Here is a 23,775-nt window from a genome sequence, read left to right on the forward strand (position 1 = left end):
AGGTAGAAAAATGAACCATTTAATTAAACAATAAATAGCTAAAATTGGATAAGAAGCTAATTTGTCATGGCCTCAATCCCTCCCTTTAGCATTACTTGGAATTAGAGTTAAACCTAGAATAAAAGGGAATTTGAGTCCCTTCAAAATCTTATATGGAAGGCCATAGCAATTTCTATTTAGTGGAGAGGACCTAACGCAGTTAGGATCAGAATATTTATATGCTTATATAACTGAACTTCAGAAACAATTAAATAAAGTACATAAATTTGTTTTAGGGACCAGAGCTAGAGGGTTGGATCAACCAATCCACCCCTTTAAGCTCGGGAATTATATATATATAAAGACTTTTTCAGGACAACCCCTACAGGAAAAATGGAAGGAAAGTGGATGGGACCATACCAAGTATTACTGACAACACACACCGCCATTAAGATTAAGAAGCAAGCAGCTTGGATCCACAATTCAAGGGTGAAGAAGGTCCCGGCGAGGATATAGACCACCACTCCAATTGGACCAACAAAATTACGGTTTTCCAGATCCTAATGATTGCAGGGGTGCGGTTCTCGGATTCGGGGTGGGCAACTTGGGATGAGAACTTACACCTGACCTTAATACAAACAATTTCTCAAGTAACTAATAAGACGAACTGTTGGGTATGCACCCATCTGCCACAGCATGGGAATAAGGGTGTATCGTTAATCGGGATTCCCTCGCCTGCAAACTTATCTTGGACTAATTTGTGGGAAGACACATCTTGGGGTCGAAAATATTAAGAAGTTTTGGAACTAGAAGTTAGTAGCTTCGTGCCGTTGGAATCTTACTATGTATGTGTACAAAGGTGTAACCTGCCTAAGGGTATGGGAAAACAGCATTGTATAAATACGGATACTACTTATGTGGGAAATCAGACATCTTGTAATTGAACAATTGATATTAGTACGACTAGCGGCTGGGCAAATTCAACCAGCTGGACGGTTCCAGAAGGAAAAGGGTGGTATTGGCTATGCAATGATACAGCCCGTAAGGTCTTGCCTGAGAATTGGAAGGGAACTTGCACTCTTGGAGCGGTAGTCCCCAATATGACAGTACATGATGTAGTGCCTCGAGGTTACTTGAGAAATCATATGCGGAGAATCAGACAAAAAATTAACAATCCATTGACAGAGAGACACACCGCTTTTCATAGTTTTGTTTGATGGTTTATCCCATGGTTAGGAGTGAGTGAATTGGAAAAGGCAATAGTTAATATTTCTGCAATTATAGAGAAGTTAGAAAACAAAACTCTGGATGCTATAAAGGCTCAACAAGAAGAGATATCTAGTTTATCACAGGTAGTATTACAAAATCGGATGGCCCTAGACTTGTTACTGGCCGCTCAAGGGGGAGTCTGTACAGTAATAAACACAAGTTGTTGTGTGTATGTAGATCAGAGTGGAAGGATCTCTACCGACCTGGAAGAAATATGGAAGCAGACAAGGGTCCTACATATCAGTAAAGATGATCTTTCGTGGAGTTTTAGTGAAATATGGAATAAGTTAACCTCCTGGTTGCCCAATTTTCAATGGTTGAAACAAGTGTTCATTGCTCTAATCGCATTAGTAGTATTAGGAATATTTGTGTGCATGTTGTTTAGATGCCTGCTTTGTTGTGTTGCTGTAAATAATGAAAGTATCTGATGCAAAAGAATTTGCATGGGAAAAGAAAAGGGGGGATTGATTAAGGAGGTATTGGGGAGGCATTGGGGAGGCATTGGGGAGGCAAGGACAATCCCCAGACATGGACTGTATATCTCGAAACAAGACACTGAAACTCATGATAAGGAAGCGGCAGACGGACAGAGAAACAAACGTAAGGACTATAAATCTCAAAACTGGACATTGGAATTCATTATAAAGATACAACAAACGGAAGAATTGGCAACAACCAGCTCTCGCAATTAAGAAACCTGCCAATTCAGCAGATTCCTGACCAAAGGTGAAAAGTACACTGTGAGGAAGACTCGGGGTCTTCCTCCCAAAGACCCCTGCCCACGTCCCAAAGACCCCTGCCCACAATTCTTGGAAGGCTCTGCGCAGGCGCAAGGTGCCAAAAGACTAATTAGCATGAGAAGCGAGGGAAGGCGGGGATAGGTAATGCATATGTATAGGTGCTTGTAGAATATTGATAGATTGATTGTATAAATTCAAGACTGCTTTCTGCTTTGAGTATGCACGATAGGTGGAGAGATCCCCCGTGCATCCAGCGCTGCAATAAAGAATATACCACTTAAAGGAATTTCGGCTTCGATCTTTGAATCAACTTGACAACTCACTTCAGCCTCAATTATCTGAAAGCTGTGAAGAAATACAAGTAAGTTATGTTAGAGGTATTTTTCTTAGTTTTTGAGAACAATTTTAATGAAATAAACAAAGCCATAAAAATTTCTCAGTTAAATGTAGCAGTCCTCATGAAGTCAGTGGACTCTAGATATTGTCAAGTTACGTTCTAAATGTTTGGGAATTTTTTTTAATATTCCAAGTAATGTTGAAAAAGGGCAGAGCTGGAATTCTTATTGGTTAATTATTGTCACTGAAATAACTGTCAGGCTGCAACCAGATTTTATCACAGGCTACAATCATCACTCTTTATTTTCTTTTTATACACAGACAAATTTGCAAAAATTATGTTTCTGCATAGAACAACAACATGCTAAAACTAAGTAAAAGATTTCCTTCTATGGTGAACATTCACCGTTATCCAACACTTTCAGAGTAATGGATATAAGTCAATCAATGTGAATGAAGCTTGTAGTGAAGTTATGATGATGTACTAAATGTTTTAATTGTTTGTACTTCTTAACAAGGCTGTCAACACTACTGACAAATATGGCAAAACTACCAGACATTGTGTAAAATTCTCTTCTGAATTACAGCAATCTTTAATCTCCTCCATGCCCTTATTTTTGAATAACAAAAACAATTTTTTTTTTCCAGCAGAAGTATTAAATTGCTACAGAATTACCCTGCTCTGAATTTTTACTTATTTTTTTTAAACTCTATGATCAGTAGTACTGAACCACAAATTTGATTCCTACGTAAATCCAAGAAATACTTATCATACTCAAGGAGTTTTCTAGCATCATAATATTCAATAAATAGTTCAATATACTATTTCTTATTTGGTCCAAATAAGCATCCAGCATGGCAGGTGACATAATATAATGTGAAAGGAAATTAAAAGGAATGTAATTGTTAAAATTCTACAAATTCCAAGTGAGGTACAAAAAAAAAAAAAAAAAAAAAAAAAAAAAAAGAGTATGAAGATGTATGCATAATAATTATTTCACTTTATTTAATACTTATTAGTGCTGATTGAAATAAATGTGCTTCATATACAGTCCAAATTCAAAGAATTAGTATACTATCATTTCTGTTACACACTTCAACTGAACAAAACTAGCAAAGACCCAATTCTTATTCTGGGCTACCAGGAAGCACGTTTGCTTCCTCCTTGACCCATCATTCTTGAAACTCAAGGGACCTGCCCTTCTTGAAAATTTGCCAAGAAACTTCTTTTATCAGTACCTTAGGGAAATTTAACCTTAGACACTATTTAAACAGGAAAACACAACACTTTTAGAATACTCAGAGAAAAATTAAAGTAAGACTTAGAGGTCACTACAGCCATAGATCCAACTATATCACAAAAGAATCAGTACACCTTCTGAAGGTAAGCAAAGCTTTGTGTATAGTGAACTGAAATATAAATAACATTGTCAAAATAATTAAGGGTAACAGCAGACACTAATTGCTAAACATAACCGAACTTGTCAGCAAATCAATAAAATCACTGTTTCTGAAGCTTTTATTCTAGCTATCTCTACCTGTTCATAAGTGTTCTGGATACAGTAAACTGGAAAAACAAACAATAAAAACAAGCAGCTACACTTAGCTCCTTATGGCTTTACACCTGACATTTAACTGACTTTGAGATCTAATGAAGGAACAAACACTGATCAAATGTTGAAGCATTTATAAGGTCATTCCCACATGGGTTTCTCTCATGCTAATAACAGAGTTTATGTCATAGCCTTTCCTCTGGGAAGTTACTAAATCTACATTTGTCACCTCAACCTCACAACTTCTTCAAGAAACTTTAGATATTTAATAATCATTTATTTCTGTCAAATTTAACTAGGAGTTTCTGAAGTTATTAGAATGAAGCAAGAAGGAAGAAGAAAACTGATGACAGCTTACCTCATTTCCACAGAAAACGCTGTTAAGAACAACTAGAAAAAAAATTGGCTTTCCATCCAGAGAATGGTATCGGATAAAACAACCTCCTCCTCCAACCAACAAAACAGACAGGGTGCGCCAGAAGAAACAGAGGTACCAATAACACAGAGAGATGCTTTCACAAAGAAGGTTAAACACTTCTAGTTATGTATTTACATTCATCATTATTAGAAAGTCTAAGATATGATACCTGGAAGTTCAAATTAATATAAGTTGGGGAGACAAAGGAAGGTGCTGATTTATTTTTTTTCTAACTTAAAACATCTACAGATATGAAGAAGCTTTGGGAATAAATAATTTTTCTTGTGCGTGCACAGAGCAGATACCACAGAACTCAACAGCATTCTTGGATGCTCCAGTGTTACGAGGCTCTGCCTCATAACTGCATATGCAGTTTCCAGAGTGATCGTCACTTTCTTTTTCAGCTGGGAGCCCTCCACCCTGTATCCTTCATTACCAAAGACAATCTCTTGATGACTTGCTAGACTGTAAGCAACTGGAGGGTCAGCAATCAACAGAATAGGCTGAGCAGATATGAACAGATAGGGACAAAGAAATTTTAACAGAATAAGTTAGAAGATGACCCCCCAGTCTATCAACTACTATGTATTTGTTCACAGGCTTTCTTAGAATAAATCAAACAATTTAACCTTCAGGTACAGAAGAACAGAAAAGGGAGGTAAGGGGAAAGTATTTGCAATGGTAACTCTTGTACATACATTCTAACAGCAAGTGACTATTGTACAACCAGCTAGCTGATGACAAGACGTGGACAGAAAATATAGCTTCATTATCATTTCCAAAAAACAGAGAGAAAACTAAAAATTTTACTCGAGCATTTACAGTATAATCGGTCATTTTGAGAACTCATTACCATTTTATTATCATTAAGCTTAAGAGTTCTGAAGCACATTCTAAGGCTTTTTAGGTACTTGTTTAGAGTTCAGAACTCAGAAAATTTAAGCTGGGTCACATTTGAATAACTGCAGCTTTGTATGAATTCACAGTGTAACTAGCTGCATCTTTTGTCATTTAAGGGCCATTCCAAGTATCTCAAACAGTGACTGCGCACAAAGGGCAAAAGAGCAAGAATACACATATGGGTAACATGCAGAAATATAAACTTAAACTAATCCACTAAATGTAACCTGCCTTGCCAGATCTTTAACTTATTGGAAAAGTTGCTCTACGTAATATTGACAAATAGATGTATCAATCAATACATTTGGAACAAGAGATATATTTTAATTTAAAAATGTTCAAACTGCAGCAGTAAATCTATGCACTTAGCACATACAAATCAGAGGGGTTTTCGTCTTGGGTATTTTTGACAAGATAAAACAGTTTGCAACACTCAGGTGCAAGTAACATGTAAGAAAAATAAACCTTTTGGAAAACATGTACTAGCTAAAAATAGAAAAACATTGCAATGAACTCCATTAGGTAACGGCAAACTAATACTAAATAAAGTCAAAAAAGTACAGTATAGGAAAATGATCAGAATTCTCTAAGTTTGTCTGTTTTTGCATTCTGCTCCACTTTCTTCCTATTGTCACGTAGACTCAGGCAATTTTCTGTACAATGAATGTCAGAAGAAGAAAAGCAGATAAAACAGCTCTAAAAGTCTCAAATTAAAGACTCCCCAATTGTTTTTTATGGTATAATACTGCCCCCATACATTCTCCCTTGGCTACTTCAAAACTACCTTGCTAGCTTTCCTAGTCTCACAGTCTTAGATGTAATAACTTTAATAAACTTTCAGTAAAAGTGCATAAATTTAAAATCCACAATCTCAATTCCACATTTTAACATGGGCACAAAAATATAGCTAATGTATGACATATATATATATATTTTTAAACTTACTATGGGGTAAGACCAGTCTCTTTTTGTCAGTAAAATAAACTCTTAGAAACCTTTAATTTTTGAATTTGTTATGAAATCATTAAGAAAAGGGATGATGGTGGGGAGATCCTATTAACTATGTATATAAAGAGCAATTATTTAAGAATTAGCAGGTGAGCTGGAAAAGTCTCAAAAGAATCTCAAATTTAAGAAATATTAATTAATATATTCCATAATAGCTATTTTTTGTGATTCTCATTTTTCATTCTTTAGCACTGAAGAGCAATTGTGATAGAGGGATATAATCCACTCTTAAGAAAAAATAATATATTTCAATGACATTTTCAGTATTGAATTTATAAAGTTATAATTGCTTATCTTAGAAATAATCATGTCACCTTCATTACATACCAATTTTATAGACTAAAATTCTTCTTGGCAGCACTACTGCTCTTCTTTGTGTTTGCCCTGTTTACTATAACCTAGCATATAATCAAAGGTTCTGCTGTTTCCGCAGATGAATTCATCAAGTTCATAGTGATTTGAAATTCTACTACAACTTTGATCATAACAAATTAGTGCTAAAAAGGCCATCTGTTCATTCACCATGATGCTATGCTAAATTTGCAATGAATGGTAAAATACATTATTATTTTAAAGAGAACATTTGAACTGAGAGACAGTACTAAATAACTCAAACTGGGATTCAGTAGTTAGATTCTTATAAAGAAAAAACATTACTCACCTCTCTTCCTCTCCATTTCCTGTAAGCAGTGAGCAGTAAAATATTCATTTCTAATAGCTAACCTGTATCTGAAGCTACAATCAAAACACGAAGTCAGAAACTGCTTCTGAGAAAGTACTGCGGATAATAAATCACAAAGGTGTTTTAAAAATCACCTCCAAACTCAGCTGGAACATGGAAACCCCAAAGTGTACTAGTATCGTTACCAACCTGTAGTATTTTCACACTAAGTTTCCCAGCTTACTGTACCTGCTCAGAGAGCTGACCAGCTAACAAAGGCTATTTAATACATCATTCTTATTTATTATCTTTAAGAGAGAACATTTACCATGATCTTGTCACTAAAAATGAAAACAATGCAACCGTGTGTTTCACATGATATTTACGGCCAGCTCATTGAAAAGCCACAAATCAAGGGTTCTGTCTTAGAGTGTCGAAGTATGACTGGATAGGGTGGGTACATTGGGGGATTTGGCTTTGCGGTAGGGAGGACTGTATGTTTGTTTATTTTATTTATTTATTTATTTATTTTTAAAGTTCAGCCAGCATATCCATATGCCAGGAGCTTCTCTCATGTTAAGAGAAAATGCTGTATTATTATTTTTTTTTTTTCAGGGGTTCAGGAAACGTGGTATATTTCATGGAAATATACCACGTGTCTTTCCTGTTTCCTCATCCAGACCTGCCTGTGCAGTGACACTAAGTTCAACACAGGACTGAAGCAAGAGAGAATGGAATTGCTGGCTTATTTTCTGTCTGAAAGCAGCAAAATTAAGCAACACATTTTAGCTCATCCTTGGGCGACAGAAAACCCTTAATATTCTTACCAATTATTTTAAGCTTAATGCCCTGGGGTCACGTAACATGTGGCTCCATGCAGTGGGGTACACGATGCAAAATCGGCTGTGGACGGAGGCTCCTTCCAGCGAGCTGGTACCTTATGCAAGGACTCTCTGAACACTTAACCCTGCTAACATGCAGATGTTAAGATGACTGCTAAGGAACCCTACACAGATTTTTCTGCAGTTTCTGGTCTAAATCAAAGAGCTGCTCAATTGGCTGAGCCTGGCACTTTAGACTGAATGCTAGGGACGAGAAGCCACAGCATCCTGTTAGAAATGGCACCGCAGTACAAAGCATCAGGCTCAGAAAAAAAACCCTCAAACATTAAGATTTGACACAGCTATTTTATACTGCTTTGCAAGATAAATACTTCATGACATTACTAGTTCCTATTAAATATAAATAATATTTAATAAAATACTTAAGCATAAATACTTTGCATTTGTTTTTGGTAACACAATATAATCTGAATAATACATTGGCAAGAACAACCTTTTATTTTCACCATACCTCCATTTTAAAATTACTTTATTTAATAAATATGCATCTTTCTGCCACATGCTCTACATCAAAGATCTTTCCTTGCTTCTTCTTTTAAGCCCATGCACTATAAACCCTATTCTGCGTCACCGATTTTAAATTTCATCTATAAAAGTCATTTTACATATACTACAAATAACAATACATGCCTCAGTTTGAATATTAAAGCTATAATTCAATTTCAAGGTTCTTCTGACAGTATTCCAGTATTGCTTTTTTTCTCCCAAGATGAATCTCTTTTTAGTAAATTCACAAACTACCAGAAATCAATAGCTTAAAAGCAGATGTATTGCTTAAAAAAGTAATCATTAGCGTTTATTGCTATCCATTCAACTAGTACTGAGGATTCAGTCCTACAGTACTAAAGAAATCAACATAAATAGCTATATGTTCATAATCCATACCCTTCCCCCTGTTTTAGGACTTGATGGGTATTCTTGCATACATATCAAATGGAAGGGAAGGCATTGCTAGTCGTCAGAGAGATAGGAAAACACACACACATGGGAACACAGACTTACAGAGTCTAAACTCTACATAAGCCCCTGTTATTCAGATTTTGGTAACTCTTTTTCAGCATCATAGAATCATAGAGGTTGAAAAAGACCTCCAAGATCATCTGGTCCAACCATCACCCTACCACCACTATCACCCACTAAACCATGTCCCTAAGCACCACGTCCAACCTTTCCTTGAACAGCCCCAGGGACGGTGATGCCACCACCTCCCTAGGCAACCCCTTCCTATGCCTGGCTGCTCTTTCTGAGAAGAAATGTCTCCTCATTTCCAACCTGAACCTACCCTGGTGCAATTTGAGGCCATTCCCTCTAGTCCTATCACTAGCTAACTGTGAGAAGAGGCTGACCCCCAGCTCCCCACAGCTTCCTTTCAGGCAGTTGCAGAGAGCAGTAGGGTCTCTCCTTAGCCTCCTCTTCTGCAGACCAAACAACCCCAGCTCCCTCAGCTGCTCCTCACAGGACTTGTGCTCCAGGCCCTTCACCAGCTTCATAGCCCTTCTCTGGACATGCTCCAGGGCCTCGATGTCCTTCTTGTCGTGAGGGGCCCAAAACTGAACACAGCACTCGAGGTGCGGCCTCACCAGAGCCAAGTACAGGGGGACAATCACCTCCCTGCTCCTGCTGGCTACGCCATTCTTGATACAAGCCAGGATGTTGTGGGCCTTCTTGGCCACCTGGGCACACTGCCAGCTCATGTTGAGGCAAGCATCAATTAGCACCTCCAGATTCTTTTCGTCTGCACAGCTTTCCAGCTACTCTGCCTCAAGCCTGTAGCACTGCATGGGGCCATTGTGGCCAAAGTGCACGACCCTGCACTTAGCCATGTTGAACCTCATCTCATTGGCCTCTGCCCATCGACCCATTCTGTCCAGGTCCCTCTGCAGGGCCTTTCTACCCTCTGGTAGATTGACATTTCCCCCCAGCTTGGTGTCATCTGCAAACATACTGGGGGTGCACTTAATTACCTCATCCAAATCATCAATAAAGATATTAAAGAGGATGGGCCCCAACACCGACCCCTGGAGAACACCACTCATGACCGGTTGCCAGCTGGATTTCACTCCGTTCACCAGGTCATTCATCAGGAACTGATTCACTGGTCCATTTATCAGGAACAAGAAATGAAAATTTGTTAATCGGCAATAAACATTCTCTGACCTGAAACTGGTTTTTGGCTTGCAACATACCCATTAGCAGGAAAGCCATCAGCCTTAAAAAAACAAATGTGCAAGTTTACACTGGGACCGTAGTACTTAGTAAATATAAATGGATACTTAATACTGTATTTATGCTTTATGCTGAGAACTTTCTTCCTGTAAAGACAGTTTACTACTGCGCTATTTGTTCCACACAAAGTCAGTATTCTACTTGTGCTTTCACGATATGATTTTTTAGCATGGTTTTCTGAGAAACCTGCATAACTCTCTGCAACTTTTCATCTCCCTGCCACGCCCTCACTAGCTTTCATGCTTATTAGCAAATTTCAACTGGCTCAACAAGGAGAGATGTCTTGAAAATAAGTTTCCATTTGTGACAGCGAGTGGGCAGAGATGCCCAAACTAGTACCTTCTCTCCAGGGAGACATCAGCTTCAACTCAGCCAGTTCCTGGAGTTTGGAACAATTCACATCATACACCGCTTCTTTCAAAATTAACTCTTAGCAGTTGTGAGAATTGTATGTACATATGCAGGTTTAAAGGACATATGAAAAAGGAAATGTGGGTAACACTGGGAACAGAGAAGAGAGTGAAGTCAGAAAAGTCAAGGGGGAGTGAAAGTTACTGCAGCTAAGGGATTTTGCAAAGAGGCACTAGGAAGAAGTCCTTTAGAAAGTAAAGTTCTTTGTAATGGTCAAAATGGATAATATTTACTAACTGCATGTTATACACAGTCGACCTGCAAACAGCCATTTTGTTAGATCTTCAGCAGACTCATTTTCTATAGGTTAAGTGAAACCTAAAAATATGCAGTCAGGCTGTCAAGTCTTCTGAAAGTCTTAGAAGCAGCACCCATTCTTCGATCCCAGAAAACCAAATTAGTGTTCCCCAAATTCAACAAAAATGTATGTGGAATTTAGAGACATCTAAACCAAGGAAAGCACACCAACTGATTAATATTGGAACAGTAAATCACTTGGCAAGAGAAAGATCCACACAGACCACGAACAGGTATAATTCAAAGTTCTTGGTTCAATTTGCTCACTTTGAAGCAGGTTAAACAAATTGAAACAAAGCATACAGCAAATTGTTGTGAAGAATCCTGTTGAGATTGTCCCAGTCTCAGCCTTCAACAATCTACCATCCTGCTGCATGTGACAAAACCTCAGAGTAACACATTTCAAAAGAAAACTGTCTAAACTCATTTGTTTGACAGCTCTCAAATCAGCCTTTGCCCCTGGGTAGGTAAGACCCTGCCAAATGCCTAAGAGTTTCTTGACCAGGTGTAATTAGCATATGAGAATTAATGCAGAATCCAGTTCTGGATTATTACTGCTTTTGTTGGAGAAGGCTTTAGGTACCTGGGATTTGGAAGCTTTCCCCAAACTGTTATTCAGAGACACATTCTTAAGCAAAAAGATGCTGTAGCTCAAAGAAATAACAGTAAGCAATCCTGTTTTGTCAGGCTATGCATCTGGATGATACTACCAACACTGTACATATGGATCAAATAGAGCGATGTATAGAAAGCATAAAGGCTCCTAAACTTAAAGAAACAAACCTAGGTGAAAACCGACTTCCTCAGATGCTCAGACTTAAAAGACGTATAAAGGAAAACACACAAAGCTTTCAAAAAGTCTGCTCAGAAAGAATTTGTGCCAGGCATTTTGCCAAAGAATAGATCATTAATGGTTTCAACAAACTCCCCTTGGAGAGGGGGCTGCCAAGACAAATCCTCTTAGTTATACTAGAAAGGTTAAGTGAGGTCAAAAAGTCCCACCTCTCCCCAGCTGTGTGCACTTCACCAGTTTGATAATTTTGATAAAGAAATAAATGACTGCTTTCGGTGTTTAATTAGTCTGACGCCAGTCGAGTTTCTAGTAACTGGTATTATACTTGGGTTTGTGTCTGCTTTGATTAGCTCTCTTAACAGCCGACCAGCTCAGTCACCCTACTGGAATAATCTATTTTGTGCAAGTCAAGGCCGTTTGAGACCTCTGGGCTCCGCATATGCTGACAGCACGGCTGGCCACTTTCAGCTCCTCCAGCGAGACAGAATAAAATTAAGGGGACACCAGATGTACCTGAATCTCCAGGCAGTTTTCTGTCTCCCTTTAGGTTAAGGTAGACAAGAGAGCCTGTTTATCTTCTTTGAAGGCGTAAGAAATAATTGCACTTAGTAACACTCTTTGAAAGCCACAGACAGCACAGTGTACAATACGTCAAGGATATTATTTACCTTCCAGAGGAATCTGTCTAAACATCCACCTGTTCCCTAAACATTTCTATGCACAGGAGGCAAAATTAATCTCCTTTCAAGAATAATACTTCTACAGTTGATCATCATGGCAACAAAGGCATAATTGAAAATTCAATGGAATCATAACATTGACTATCCTATCAAAACACTATGAGCCCTGAGAGCTATTGATTCAAACATGTTCTTCATAATGCAGCATGCTCATTTCAATTATTTGAGACTAAAATTTCTTTGCATTACGAGCTTAACAGAATGACTATAGAAGAAACATGCCCAAAAGAAACCTAGAATTTTTGAACATATTAAAAAGCATACAACAACATGAATAGGAAGGTTGCCATCCTCTCTTAAAGAGCCAGTAAAAAAATAGTACATTGATAGTTTGCAGTAATCTTGGATAATTTTGCTGCCGTTTTAGTGAAAGATGTCTACAAAATAAAAACATTTTTTACTCTTAGCATTGCTATATGGTAAACTAGCAGATTACAGATATAATGGATGCAATCTAATACAACACAGTAGCTTCATGTCTATTAACCTAGCATTGAAAGAACAATAAATGATTATGGACCTACTCTGCAAGGTCCCACAGCGTCTCGATACATTACTACAATTAAAGCAGGTAGTCAAATTGGAACTTCCCATATTCATGAGACATTCTGGGCCTACTTACTGTACTATAGGCCTGCTTGACAGCTGACCACATCACCTGTAGCAGTAGCTCCCCTGAAATAACTCATGTAGAATGAGCCCAGAGGAGGGCCTTAAGGATTATTGGAGGGCTGGAGCACCTCTCCTATGAAGACAGGCTGAGTTGGGATTGTTCAGCCAAAACAAGAGAAAGCTCCAAGACCTTATAGCAACCTTCCAGTAACTAAAGGGGCCCTACAGGAAAGATAAGGAGGAACTCTTTATCAGGAAGTATAGCGATAGGACAAAGGGTGATGGTTTTAAACTAAAAGAGGGTTGGTTTACATTAGACAATAGAAAGAAATTATTTATTGTGAAGGTGATTAGGCCCTGGAACAGGTTGCCCCCAAGTTGTGTGCACCTTATCCTTGGAAGTGTTCATGGCCAGGTTGGATGGGGCTTTGGGCAGCCTGATCTAGAGAGAGGTTTCTCTGCCCACGACAGGGGAGTTGGAATTAGATAATGTTCAATCTCTCTTTCAACCCAAAGCCCTGTGCACAAATCTTAGTCACCAGAAAAAAAGCAAAATAAGTTCCCTGACCAAAACGTGGAAAAAAAACATCCAAACGGACTGTTTATTGGAAAGCAACTCCCCAGTCCATAACATCTAAAGGAAAAAGACCATGCAATATCTGGATAACTACTGGAATTTGCTACTAATGGGTTATATTGGCCACTTAATGTTTTATCATTTTGTGTTGCTTTAATGTACGTAAAATTCAACATGTTTTTTGGGGGGTAATAATCTTGTTCACAAGCTCCTCGTTTTGAAGAAAACACATTTGCACTGAGAAGTTATGAGAACCATCTTCAATCCAAAATATGCATTTTCTTTAAAAAATTCAAAATAAATATTGGGAAACAGTAAGGTCTGAGGAAGATAAAATAACAAAATTCTGAGAAACTGAAAGAATTTATATGAAGTTGAAGTTATGATAGTGTTTTTCTAGTACTACAATTGTTAGATCTCAGTTCATTTGCAGTTCTGTATCAATTTACTTCATTAAATATTCATTATACCAGCCATGATTACTGAAGCTTTGTTAGTTTCGTTTCTCTTATTGCTTCTTCCAAGCACATGGCAAAAACAGTTGCTCCTTCTATATTCATACTGTCAAGCTTCTGCATTCAAAGGTAATTTCTTTCTGGACCTTTCCACTTTCCAGTTATTAGTACTAGTTAGTACTAGTTAGGTGATTTCCACTGTCCCAGGACAGTGACAAGTATGTATTTAAAGCAATTAAAACAGACATCACATTTATAACAGTTTGCCAAAGGGCAAAACCAAACACACATAATACACATAATATCTCTGTTAGGCTCTACCTCTGATTCTATGGTAGCTCACTCTGCCTTCAGCACACAGGCTGTACTCTCTACAACAGAGTATCTAACTCAGAGTAAGAGTCCTAGGGAGACTCTAGACAGATTCAGATAACTGCTGGAACCTCACCCTTTCCAGAATCATGAATTGATTTTGAGTATTTATGTAACACACTATTATAATGGGAAATAGAATAACTGGTGAGTACTGATTTTGACATTTTAAAGAGGTATTATCTATGCAACTTACTCATGAAGAGTTTTCTACATAGGTGCATTATGGCATATATAAACTTTTGTAAATACTCTGTGTATGTGTATGATTTGTATTTGTACACAGTGTAATTAAGGCCTAACAAACAGAATGGAACATCCACAGAAATATAACAAAACTTTGAGAGACATGAACATATTGACACTATTTTTAGATGAAAAGGTAAGACCTGTAATTAAAGCCTGATCTTTGCCTAAGAAAACATCTGTTTTCTTCACTGTGTAATTAGTAAAATTAATGAATTCCAATCCATCCACACAAATGATTTTTTTTAAGCCTCTGGAATCAATCACTTCAAAACCCAAGATGCTTTCAGCTATACAAATTTACCAGTAAGTGATACTGTAGATCAAGTTCAAATTATGGATGTCATTTTTTCATAGTTATATTTGAAACATTTCCTAACCCTCTCCCTCTGTTCTGCCAACACTGACATTTATATTACAAACAAAACAGATTTGTGCATTAAGAAATCTGATGCGTCTACATACTACATCAAGCTTCTCATACATAATTCTTGACAGAAAAGTGACTAAAAAATCACATTACTTAACTGGATCAGAACAGGAAATATTCTTATTGGTAGATTTTAAAAAAATTAAGGCTATCATTCTCTGACACATTTTATTATATACAGAGCAGGAAACTGCTGAACAGTGAACACAATTTCACAATGCAGATTAGTAGATCAATCATTAGTGAAAGTGGTGAAAGTTTTCTGTTAAAGTATTTTCTTCTTTAAAAACCAACAACAAAAACGTTATTTTAAGAACATGAAAAGGCAGATTATCATGCTTTAAGAGGTCAGTACTGGATAAACTATATATAGTGCTTTAGTTATTTACAGTCTTGCTGCTATAAAGAGACAACAGAAAGAGGCTTCTGTCATACTCTGGTCATAGCTGGATTTTAATTCAAAGAGGCAATTCTGATTTTCTGCACTAAAAGTCTTCAGCTAAAACCTACATATCTGTTCATTTGCTGTAATTCTTTCAATCTTCCTCTTTGAATCAGGGAGATATGCAGGAGAAAGCCAGTGAACAATCTCGTAAGTGCTTGTTTTATGAATCTGGCCCTCAGTCAAGAAGTTGCAGTGGAAAGTCTTTTAATCACCTTCTGATCAGAATTTACTGGATTGTATGCAAGTTCAAGGGTATTAAAATGTGCAAAGGAGACCATGAAAAAATGGCTAGGTTATAGATTTTAACTTCTTAACTAGAAAATTGACTCAAAATAGATTTTCTAATTTACAATGAATCAAAAGAAAAAACATTAGACCATAGCAAAAGTGGCACAAATGTATCAAAAAGCAAATGAATAAACATTTGAAAAGATTTATTATAAGAAATTGTAATAAATTTTGGAAAGATGAATCGATTTTAGTTAAAAGGTATAACTGACAATTTATTGGGCGGGAAGATGCATTATTTTCCAATTGTTATCCACCTACAGTAAAACTGATTTGTGTCCTATTGTATTTTATGGAAAAGGAGAGAGCAACTTTCAGTGATTTAGATTAAATGTATTAATCATAACCAGGCACTGTGAACTATATATCTACTATTAAAGAAGATTTTTGACATCTAATTCTGTAGCAATATTTTGGCTCTGTACCACTCTTCCTAAATCCAATTCCTGCTACAGTTGGCAGATTTCTCCCTTTTAATTTTATGGGGCTTAAAGTAGCATTTAACCACCCAAGCGGTAAATAATGCAGGATTAGAAATATTTAGTGTTTTGTTTCCCTTTGAAGAGTACTAATCCATCAACCTCCAAATATTTTAAAAACATTTTCCACATTCTAGTAATGTTAATACAAAATTCAGTAAAACACCCTATGCAAATGAAGCTAAATTTGTTTTCCTATAACAGAAATCACATTAAAGCTTAAAGAAAATATGCATATACATCACTGATATAAGGGAATTAATGTAATAAAGATATCAGTTTGTATACAAAGAAAGTGTTAATAAACCCTTTACAATTTTAAAGTATGTTGAGAAGTGTCTATTACATAGTTTAATTCACATTCTGGCAAAATATAGCAAAAGTATTCTGTTCTCCTGAACATGGGATAACAATATATTTTAAAACATTTATGCCCAACTTAACACTGAAATGCTAGCTTTTCAGAAAAATTAGTTTTTATGCAGTCATTTTTTATCTTTTACTTAAGGGCTACGTTTTAGTGCACAGGAAAGCTGCCTTATTGTAACTTTCACAGGCAATGCTCTTAAAGTTATTCTAGGTACTGTAAATTGTCTTAAATTGCCTTAGACCTACATCAATGATTAGATCCCAGATTTAAAAAGAAAAAGAGACAGGAGTATGACAAGAAAATCTCAATCACCACACACATCCTTTCTTTTTCAAAAAGTGTACTAGCATAGAACAAACAAGCAAAAAGGTTTCTCTCCAATTTGACTCCGTTCTATAGAGAATAAAAAATAAATCAAATTATTGTAGCTATTTGTTTAGGTCTTTGTGTACTAGATCTTTTAGAGTTAAGCAATGCAACAGGAGGAGGTCAAGGGATGAAGAAAAATGGGTCATGTTTTTTCTTAATGCTCTTGAAGTTGATTTTATGAGTGTTTTAAAAATACTCATCTAAAACAAGACAGTTGCAACAGTTTGGTCATCAGTTGGAAGTAAAAAATGCCTAAATAGACAATTTTCAGTTCTCTGAACCGAGGATAAGTTTCTCCCTTAACCTTTAAAACTACTATCTGCCTGCGTGTTAAGTCAACGCTGAGAAACAACAGAAAATTGAAGTTATTTTCATAATTAGGCATACAGGTTTTAAAAGCACCTGACAAATGAGGGACAGTTAATACACAGAAAAGGACATATGAACAACTAAAATCGTATGATCAGAAGCAAGTTAAAGTTTGCAATTTTCTGAATCAAAATGCAAAGGGCTGAGTAAAACTTTTTTTGAGCAGTTATCAGAACTGTTGCACTGAAAGGGCTCATGTGATTGGTTATGAGGGTCTACAAAGGACTCTCACTTCACTTGGAAACAAACAAAAAAAACAACAAATACTGTGTCCTAAGTGAAGGGACAGTTACTAAAAGGCAAGGACCAGTAATTACTTGAAAGGCTCCAATTCATTTGTGTTGGTGTCAGCAAACCTTTTTTATTGTCCTGTTTATATACCTGTCATCTTGTTTTTGTTTTATATATGTACATATATTAAATGTTGTCCTAATATATCACATGTAATTCAGTAATAGAGCAAATGGTTTTAAGTACATACAAAACAGAAAGACCATTATGCTTTTGAAAAGATCGTATCAGTACTGTATATAGGCTTTTCCATTGAAAAATACCAGGAGACCACTAAATGCAGGTATTTCATATTTTCCTGTAACTCACCTCAAAACCTGAAGCATTATTAATTGACTGATTACCTTCACGGAATGGCCCTTCCACTCCAGAATTGCTTATAACCATTCATATAAAATTGGCATCACAGTCTGATATTGAATAAACATATTTAAGTAAGTATTCATTTCTGCAACTCATTCTATTTGAGGATTTCATAAAAACACCCTAAGCAAATCACACTGCTCTGTAAAGAAAAGGATCTATCTGTCCTGTCTTCAGTTACAAGTTTCCTTGCTGTAAATACTACATGACATTTACCGAAAATACCACAACATACCAACTATCAGCAGTCAGTCCTGAAATATTCAGGGAACCTTCTTCCCTCCTCAAAACCATGCTCACATACTTATGTTTGATTTTTTTCTTTTTTTTATTTCAAGTAGTAGTTGTGCTTGGTTTGATGATACCAAGGTGCTTATAGTTTTTAATTAGACAATTATAAGTGACACAAAAAACTCTGCAGGTTAAAAAAAAAACACATAGGTTGAAAGACAGACTATTAAACCACTCAGATTTAATAAAGGGTAGATGGAATTCAAAGTACTTTGCATCACTGACAACTATAGTGACAAAACTGATCTTCTAATTCTGGTACACTACCTTGAATGATCACACAATATTTAACTCTGCCTTGAATGCAGTACCACTTCGAGGAATACTAACCTCCTATGAAATGTGGTACAGACACAATTACGATTCTTTTGATGGGTAATTATACAAAGCAATTACTGAAGTCACTAAGGAAGCACTTACTCTTCCACCAGGCGCTCACCATGGCAGGTAGAACAAATTATATCAAGCTTGTGTCAGTATATGTGAAAGCTTTAGCAAAAATGCACTTAAATTAATTTGTGGAAAAAATAATCTCTTGTTATGTGAAATACATGGCAGGTGTAAGAACAGTAAGCACTTCTACAATACACATTAGATACATGAAGTTAAGAACATTGTAGATAAGTTGACATCATCCCTAATGTTTACACTCCATTTTTGAAACCTACATTGTTTATAATGGAGCTTTGAGATCTGACAGCAGCTTTTTTCTTTTTGCTTTCTTAAAAAACAAAGCTATTTCAACATGATCAAGTTCTGAAGTTTAGAAGACTGCTATTTGACTCATTCCTCAGGAACACTGTAGCATTTTAGCCAACAGTGACTGAACACTGCAAGAATGAAACGTGGGGTCTAACCTGCCATTACAGCAGCACCTCCTCTGCTAACAGCCTCAATTTCTCCTCCATCTGAAAACTCCTATCTGCAGGGACCACATGAATGGAAGAAGCCACCAGCTCCACAAGAAAGTTAGTTTCATGACATAGGAAGGAAGGACAAGATACTGAGTTAACTAAAGTGAAAATTAAAAGAGTATGCCTTATTCACTACATTTTTCATAAGTAGGTATGAATTGAAAACAATTACAAAACGAGCACAAATCATAATATTTAAAAAAAAATTAAAAGGAAAAGTGGAACAAGAAATGTTTCAATGAAGAGTTAGAAATATTTTTGGTGACAAGCAACGTAACAAAAAGCCATTATAAAAAAAAAAATAAGCAAAGGCTCCTACTCACTTAAAAGCTAATTCCTTCACAGCTTTAGCAGCATAAAGTTTCTAATGTCCTGATCTTGACTGAGAGAGACTGGAATCCAACATAAGTTTATCTTTGTCACCAGACTGTTTTGATATCCTGCTAGATAAGATAGTATCTAGTATCATCCATATCATCACCTAGTATCAAACTCTGTAGAAGAGTGAGTGAAGTAGAGACTATTGCTCCAAATGACAGAAGGTGTTATGTGAAGAAAATAAATGAAGTCTCACAGCTAAATTATATTATTCACTTAACTGAAACTGATTTATTTATTTTTTTTATCTGACTACATGTCACACATTCAGTGTGAAAGAATTGCCCATAAAACCAAATCAAATTTAAACTTGAAAAAATTTAAACTTGGTGTTTTTCCCAAGAGTTGCAGCAGAGCATTCATGAAGAGGTTTCTGACTGACCCTGTGAAAACAATGCTCAACTTGCTCTTTAAGGAAACATTCCTTTAGATCTGTAACAGGGTTACCCTTCTGGTATCACTTCACTGAATTTCCAAAATCCTTTGACAAGAAAAAAATGCCCAAACACATTTGGCTTTTTCTTCAGTTAGAAAAAAAACTTAGAAATTGATTTTCTTATTTTGAGAGCAGTTAAGAAAAAAAAGTGAGCTCTCTCTAGTTCTCTTCACTTTTTTTTTTTTTTTTTTTTTAAATAAAAAGGAAAGCTCTTATGTTGGAACTTTTGAAAAAAGTCGCAGCATTTGACAGACATACCCTGGACACTAGATCTTTGATCTTTAGATAACAGGTATCTAGAACGTAGATTTCATTCCTTGCACACTTTTTGAATAATTACATATACATTTACTACATATAGTCAAGCTTAGTACTATAGTACAACTGTGCTAAGAATAAAATAAAATAAAATCCTACAAATACAAGATTTAAAATAGGTTTTCTTTAATACCATGAAAATCAAAACCCATGACACAGACAAAAGTAATGGATGGAAAAATAGGCAGAGCTAAGAGGAAAGCATCATTGTTACTGGTCATGCTTTTTGCACTTTAACCCAGTGAAATCACTTCCCAGATATTAGCCCAGACAGAGAATCAAGGCCGGAAAAGAAAACATGTAAGAGACCTTAGACAGAAGTGTACATCTCTCCCTATCCTGTGCAAGGAACTGTATTTAGAACTAGGTCATATGCAACCACAGAATTCAACCAAACAACTGAATTTCACACAATCAACGTTAAAATAAAAGTTTGCTAAATACTGGTATGATTTGAAAGTACTGGTATCATGTTTCTGAGTAGAATTACCAAATTGCTACTAGAAAAATGACACAGGCAGGCACAAGCATGATCAAAACCACAGCCACAAGTTTTTCTATTTCTTTTCCAAGAATGTACTGTTACAAATGATGCTATCAGAAAGCAAAGCAACAGACATGAAATGCCAGCCATTATAATTGTATGCTAAAATACATGCTCTACAAAGTAATTTAATTTATGGATTCCATAAAAAAGACACCTTTCTTCAGTAAGTAGATTGAACAATGCAAAGGATAATCATCACAAGTGTTTTTATTTTCATTTTCTTGCTCTGCTTTTTCCTACCTTCTTTATGACAACTCATTCCACCTACACTTTAGATTATGCAAGGATTTCCACAGTATTTGCATTGCATTTGCATGCTTGGTTTTTACTTCTCTCATTTGACCAGTGTTGTACAATTATTTAAAAAAAAAAAAAAAGTGTTTTGACTCAAAGGCAATAAACTGATGATAGAAAGGTCCAAGAGTTTAAGTTATATAACTAGTCAACGAATTGCAGAAAGAGCATCTGGGCAAACTGCATATCAGATATGGCTACTCCAAGTTAAAGTTCACTGACTGGTGAGCAACGAGCAGCATTTTTCCCCTTGCTTTCAGTTCCCATTGCTTCTACAATTTGGGGTGAGAAAATGACTTAAAGCTGGTAGTTTCCTTAGTATGTAGCAAGTAAAAAATCATACCCTTAGGCTGATGTTTCTCTTAAACTAAGACACCTGAGCAATTTTTCCTAGGGGCTAATGATCAAGGTGTTATCATAGCTATGCATTTTGCATTCCCTCAACCAGTAATCTCGTCAAGGCTTCACTAGCTGCTATAGTCATGAACCTTCAACTAAATCATTCCAAAAAAGTTTTAGACACACACGGACTGTTTGCAAAGGGCTATGTATATTCTCACATTTCCTGGATACAAATAACACTTTCTTAGACTGAATAGAGTATATTATATATGTGATATATGTGCTTTAGGAAATCATCTTGGCAGGAAATTCCATTTTCTGTTGTGTCTCCCTTAAAAGTCTGTGTATAAGCAGTGATACAGACATCAGACTCCTTACTGTTAAAAATGAAAGAAATAAGTCACACCACAACTCTGTTCAATGAGTTGAGTCTACAGTGTTCTTTTCTCAGGATATTAATCTTTCTAAAAGCATTCTTGCTCGCCTTCACTGTTACCATCTAAGAGCAGTAATTACTTCTTGTTCTGTGTTATCAGATGTCACAGGTATTAAATGACTTTCTGTTGCTGAAGTATCTAAAAAAGAATTTCTTTAAGAAGCAATCACTGACATAAGTAGATGAGCTCCGGCCTATACAGCTATGGTTGCAAAGACAGACGCAGCAGATGTGCCCACAAACACAGTCATTACGAAGGTCAGAAAACTCTGTATCTGAAAAGCCAACTGCACATCCATTCTATATACGCACTCCTGCCTAAACATAGTGGTTTAGGTGTGTTCACATGTCAACTTTGTTTCACAACGCTATGTAAAAGATATATTTAATAACTGGAGGCAACTGAATGATCAGTCTTCAGTAGATCAGCTTGCATATTTGTTACAAAGGGAAATATGATACCGTCTTTATATATGAGAGATCATGACTGGAAGACAAAATGGGCTCCTAAAGACAATCTAGAAAGTTCAGCAGAAAATAAATATTAGGGGTTTTTTATTATATATACACATTCACAGTATATCTTCATCAACTGAAACTTAATCACCTTTTTACAATTTAGAGGAAAAGGCCTTTTTAGGGTAGTTAAGCCATGTATCATCAATACCATGAAGCTAACCTATCAGTTATAATAGCTCCTATAAAATACCAGAGTGAAATTGCAATAAGCCTAGAAAATGGGCTACAAATCCCAGATATGCTCAAGCAAGCACTGAACCAAAAATAAAAATAGGTAGATAGGAAACCAAGAACTAGATAGCATTCATCTAATTCACGACCACTAACAGCAAAGATCACAGGCCAAGGTTTTAAGGCACCTTATTCAGCTCCAAATGGCAATTACTGGACAGAGGGTTCAATTATAAAAACTGTCCCTCTTCAAAATGAGGGAAATTTCTAACAGTTCATTTTTATTCCCTGCACATGCAATAGTTCTTACATTTCTCAGAAGCACCTTATTTTGTTCAAATGAAAACATGGAAACATTTAATATTATTAAATAGAGAACATCGATGCCACAGTATTTATCACTGTGTAATAAATACATCCCAGCATAAAAGAGTTTTCCACGAGTCTTCCTTGTTTTCCCAATACTATTCTGATAAGAAAGGAACAGACTGTACTACAATGAGTATCTGTTAACATTGTAAATTAAGCTATCAACTCTCTACTCATGCCCTCCTCCAAAGAAAAAAAAAAATCTTAAGAACTCATTAGAATCTTACTTTAGAGAAAAGCTATGGGAAAATGGAATGACTTGGATTATATATAAAAGCAAAGACAGCTGGATTTTTTCCTTCACTTATAAGTATTACTCCTAGAGCTGAAGACACTTATAAAAGAAAATAACTCTTGTGTATTCATAGCCTTAGAACAGTCTCAGTCCAAAGGAATTTGTGATGTCTGTTACAGGTGTATCACTAACTGGCTTTATGTTTTTTGTGTATGCCCTCTCCCTTAGTCAACCAACAATATTTGTCAAACAAAAGAAAATAAGGGCACATTTTGAAAGCAGACCTTGGAAAGGGAAAGAATGAAAAATAAAAGTCAGTATTATAACACATACCCATCCTAGAATACTTTCAGTATTAGATAAACTTGAAATAACTTTGGTTTGATTTTCTTTTCAAGATGGGAGAAACATTTTGATACCCCCATGGTATACACTGAAAATTTTGTTAATTAAAAGAAAACCAAAGATCCTTTCCCTTCATGAAGTGCACAATAAGTACTGAGGAACAATCACAGACTGTTTCTACCATTCAAGTACTCAGAAATATTCCATAGCAGCAGTGACACTGTAGTCTTACCTTTCTATTACCTATGAATAACAATATTAAACAGGCATGAGGAATATTC

At 36.1% G+C, this 23,775-nt stretch overlaps 1 protein-coding gene across 1 annotated transcript in view; it reads right to left on the bottom strand.

The window, feature by feature from the left end:
- Positions 1 to 23,775, bottom strand: part of GPATCH2 (G-patch domain containing 2) — a 123,867-nt gene that overhangs the window by 80,101 nt on the left and 19,991 nt on the right. The gene's annotated exons all lie outside the window — the stretch shown is intronic.

The sequence above is a fragment of the Aythya fuligula genome, chromosome 3, assembly GCF_009819795.1.
Source record: "Aythya fuligula isolate bAytFul2 chromosome 3, bAytFul2.pri, whole genome shotgun sequence".
NCBI lineage: Eukaryota > Metazoa > Chordata > Aves > Anseriformes > Anatidae > Aythya > Aythya fuligula.